At 51.9% G+C, this 5000-nt stretch overlaps 1 non-coding gene across 1 annotated transcript in view; it reads left to right on the top strand.

The window, feature by feature from the left end:
* Positions 1–4317: 4317 nt before the first annotated feature.
* The window catches only part of LOC126435479 (small subunit ribosomal RNA), a 1909-nt gene continuing 1226 nt past the window's right edge, over positions 4318–5000 (top strand). The window contains exon 1 of the ribosomal RNA XR_007579966.1: positions 4318–5000. This exon is cut by the window's right edge and continues 1226 nt beyond it. This is a non-coding gene — a ribosomal RNA (small subunit ribosomal RNA).

The following is a 5000-nucleotide window of genomic DNA, read 5'->3' as shown; positions in this document are numbered from 1 at the left end:
TCGGAAGAGTAACGACAGTCCGAGTCTCCTGCGTGGGAAGAGTCTTTCTAGGCCCTGACCCACGGGAAGGGTGTAGCTTCCCCCATCCCGGACATTTGACGTCGTCACACTACCGGTATTGACTAATAGACTGATTGCTGATAATCATTAGCCATACACTGGGGGAAACGGCCGACAGGGGCGGCAACATAGTGGAGCCGCAGTGTCACTAATGTACAGAGATAGAACAGTTTCGACTGGAACTAGAGTAACCGTATACACGGCACTGATTAGTAATAGATGCAGAGCCATCAGAATACAGATAATATATACAACCGTCCCTATACATGCTGAAAGACTCTGCACACAATGAGAACCACACGTCAGCCAGACACTCTTATCACACACTACTCTCTTATCACACACAATATCTAACCACCAGCATGGAAGAACATCCAGTGCATCCTCTCCGCCACATGACACAATCCACACTATCATTACCAGACCGGGAGGTCCACCCAGAAAACACAATATCCCACCCTTCCGACATCCGCACATTGCTCAGCTAAGCCACGAACACCCACACATGTCCTACACAGTGGTGCACCCAACATCACAATACTGCCTCCTGTCACAGCACACAAACAATGGCAGGAATGAAAGACACAGATCTGCCACAACCATGGAATCGGAGCGCCGCCTGTCATGAGCCAAAAGTGCATCCTGACGTGACAAATCGGATAATACCGCAGGCATCCAATTACGATAATCACTATCAACGAACCTGCCGCCCCCCCCCCCAATACACCTTTCCCTACAACAATGTGTATCTGAACCTACGCTATATCGTACCTTAACCTAACCTATATCGTACCTTAACCTAACCTATATCGTACCTTAACCTAACCTATATCGTACCTTAACCTAACCTATATCGTACCTTAACCTAACCTATATCGTACCTTAACCTAACCTATATCGTACCTTAACCTAACCTATATCGTACCTTAACCTAACCTATATCGTACCTTAACCTAACCTATATCGTACCTTAACCTAACCTATATCGTGCCTTAACCTAACCTATATCGTGCCTTAACCTAACCTATATCGTGCCTTAACCTAACCTATATCGTGCCTTAACCTAACCTATATCGTGCCTTAACCTAACCTATATCGTGCCTTAACCTAACCTATATCGTGCCTTAACCTAACCTATATCGTGCCTTAACCTAACCTATATCGTGCCTTAACCTAACCTAATTTGTGCCTTAACCTAACCTAATTTGTGCCTTAACCTAACCTAATTTGTGCCTTAACCTAACCTAATTTGTGCCTTAACCTAACCTAATTTGTGCCTTAACCTAACCTAATTTGTGCCTTAACCTAACCTAATTTGTGCCGTAACCTAACCTAATTTGTGCCGTAACGTAACCCATGTTGTGCCGTAACGTAACCCATGTTGTGCCGTAACGTAACCCATGTTGTGCCGTAACGTAACCCATGTTGTGCCGTAACGTAACCCATGTTGTGCCGTAACGTAACCCATGTTGTGCCGTAACGTAACCCATGTTGTGCCGTAACCTAACCCATGTTGTGCCTTAACCTAACCCATGTTGTGCCTTAACCTAACCCATGTTGTGCCTTAACCTAACCCATGTTGTGCCTTAACCTAACCCATGTTGTGCCTTAACCTAACCCATGTTGTGCCTTAACCTAACCCACGTTGTGCCTTAACCTAACCTACGTTGTGCCTTAACCTAACCCATGTTGTGCCTTAACCTAACCCATGTTGTGCCTTAACCTAACCCATGTTGTGCCTTAACCTAACCCATGTTGTGCCTTAACCTAACCCATGTTGTGCCTTAACCTAACCCATGGTGTGCCTTAACCTAACCCATGTTGTGCCTTAACCTAACCCATGTTGTGCCTTAACCTAACCCACGTTGTGCCTTAACCTAACCCACGTTGTGCCTTAACCTAACCCACGTTGTGCCTTAACCTAACCCACGTTGTGCCTTAACCTAACCTACGTTGTGCCTTAACCTAACCCATGTTGTGCCTTAACCTAACCCATGTTGTGCCTTAACCTAACCCATGTTGTGCCTTAACCTAACCCATGTTGTGCCTTAACCTAACCCATGTTGTGCCTTAACCTAACCCATGGTGTGCCTTAACCTAACCATGGTGTGCCTTAACCTAACCCATGGTGTGCCTTAACCTAACCCATGTTGTGCCTTAACCTAACCCATGTTGTGCCTTAACCTAACCCATGTTGTGCCTTAACCTAACCCATGTTGTGCCTTAACCTAAGCCCATGTTGTGCCTTAACCTAACCCATGTTGTGCCTTAACCTAACCCATGTTGTGCCTTAACCTAACCCATGTTGTGCCTTAACGTAACCCATGTTGTGCCTTAACGTAACCCATGTTGTGCCTTAACCTAACCTATAATGTGCCTTAACCTAACCTAAAGTGCGCCGTAACCTAAACTATATTGCGCCTTAACCTGACGCACGTTGTCGCTGAACCTGCTCTGTAATTGTTATGCAACCCGTTAAAGTAGTGTAGTGTTGCCTAACCGCAACCCATCGCAATATAGTTCGCTACTCGCACTGCCCGGTCCCCTGTGTATCGCGTCATGTTAAACACCTTGCAGGTGTTGCTGACTTTCCACATGCTCCTGCTATACACTGTAGTGTGGATAGCAGCAGGACGTACATGCCCCCCCCCCCCTTCCCCCCTGCCTTCGCAAGCTGGTCGGTGAGAAGTTTGCATGTTCAATGCCCTTCGCATGCCGACGTACTCAGCCTACGTTGTGGTACGGCCTGTCACCTGTCCGCCGATGTACGCAAAACCCACAAACTGTACTGCACATTGCTCCGTATGTACTGAATGATACATCGTGGCCCATGTGACCGTATGACGACAGCGCCTAGCAACGGCGGACCATACAAGTCCAAATATTGTGCACGCAGCTACGTGTCGTCTCCCTATAAGAGCTGGATTGCAGTGTGGTACGCCATACAGACGTGTGGGAGGAACGGACGCCCTGGATGGCGATCAGCATGAGCCAGTCTGTTGATGTAGTGGAGCGTGTATTCGGACGTAGTCGTCTCTTCTCACACACCGTGATAGCATGTTGCACCGCGTTCCACATCTGCGACATGCTGCAGAGGCGGGCTGACAGTCGTTCGCGCAATGGACACCGCATACGTACGGGGTCTACCTTCCACGTGTTCTCTAGGCGTGCACATGTTGTTGCGTCTATGTGGGCAGACGTAGTGTGTTGTGACACCTGACACAGGCATGCAATACTCGTTGCAAATGGCGATGGACGTGTACGTTTGCTGGTGACGTTACGCAAATGAACAACCGGTAACCCGTTGTGGTGCGGTTGTTCTCGCTAGAGGTGAATCAGTGTTGGCGACGATCGGTCGAGCTATTAACCGGTTGTTTCAGGGATACCCACCATGCCACGAACGTGAAAGGGGACCCACCATGCCCACGAACGTGAAAGGGGATCTGGGAGTGAGGCGATACGCGGCGGTGGCTGGGTGGGACCGTCCCCGGCCGGTTGAGGGGGGGCCGCCCGGCGTGCTGGCAGCGCGGTGCGTGGGCGCACGCGCTACAGCCGGCTGGTGGGGGCGGCCGGTGGCAGGCGCGCCGGCCGACGGACGCGGCAGGCGGCGCAGCTGCGCGCCGGCGCCCCCTGCTCGCGGCGCCTTGCGGCCAAAGTAGGTCCTCGCGGGCCCGGTGCGAAGCGCGGTGGCCATCTGCAGTGTGCTGGTCCGATTGAGGACTTTGTTGCGCTGAGGATGCGCCGCCGCCCGGCGCTCGGCGCCGCGACGCCGTCTGCTGCTCGGTCGCCCCAGCGGTTCTCGCAGGTGGTTTGTATCGCAGCTGTGCGGACGTGTTGGCGCGTGCGCTGTGCTGGGAGAGTTCGCTTCGGCACCCAAGTAGGGCTTTTGTCCTTCTGTGGCGCTGGCGTTGGAGCTGCCGGTCACCGTAGGTGGCGCGTGTTGTCTCCCGCCGGCAATGCCACGACAGCACGCTCCCGGGCCTCTGTCGGCAGCGGCAAGCTCAGTTGGGAGCACGGGTGGTCGCACCTAAAGCGTCTACTCGCCTAACTCCGGGCGATTGCGCCTCTCTCGAACCCGACCAAGTACTTAGGACGGCGCTGCGCGCCGCCGGGACCTGAGAGGGTTTCGAGGTGTGTTGTGCAGGGGAGCTCAGCCTCCTCCTGTTTGCAGATAATTGAGCGGACGCTTGCGTGTTCGCGCGGGCCCCCGGGACACACTCCCGGGCGGCCGGCCTGCTCAGCTCTAGTTGACGCAGCTCCCTGGTTGATCCTGCCAGTAGTCATATGCTTGTCTCAAAGATTAAGCCATGCATGTCTCAGTACAAGCCGCATTAAGGTGAAACCGCGAATGGCTCATTAAATCAGTTATGGTTCCTTAGATCGTACCCACGTTACTTGGATAACTGTGGTAATTCTAGAGCTAATACATGCAAACAGAGTCCCGACCAGAGATGGAAGGGACGCTTTTATTAGATCAAAACCAATCGGTCGGCTCGTCCGTCCGTTTGCCTTGGTGACTCTGAATAACTTAGGGCTGATCGCACGGTCCTCGTACCGGCGACGCATCTTTCAAATGTCTGCCTTATCAACTGTCGATGGTAGGTTCTGCGCCTACCATGGTTGTAACGGGTAAACGGGGAATCAGGGTTCGATTCCGGAGAGGGAGCCTGAGAAACGGCTACCACATCCAAGGAAGGCAGCAGGCGCGCAAATTACCCACTCCCGGCACGGGGAGGTAGTGACGAAAAATAACGATACGGGACTCATCCGAGGCCCCGTAATCGGAATGAGTACACTTTAAATCCTTTAACGAGTATCTATTGGAGGGCAAGTCTGGTGCCAGCAGCCGCGGTAATTCCAGCTCCAATAGCGTATATTAAAGTTGTTGCGGTTAAAAAGCTCGTAGTTGGATTTGTGTCCCACGCTGTTGGTTCACCGCC

This window comes from Schistocerca serialis, unplaced genomic scaffold, assembly GCF_023864345.2.
Source record: "Schistocerca serialis cubense isolate TAMUIC-IGC-003099 unplaced genomic scaffold, iqSchSeri2.2 HiC_scaffold_1208, whole genome shotgun sequence".
In the NCBI taxonomy this organism is placed as follows: domain Eukaryota; kingdom Metazoa; phylum Arthropoda; class Insecta; order Orthoptera; family Acrididae; genus Schistocerca; species Schistocerca serialis.
The sequence above is the reverse complement of the archived record's forward strand: the minus strand, read 5'-3'. Positions and strand labels throughout refer to the sequence as shown.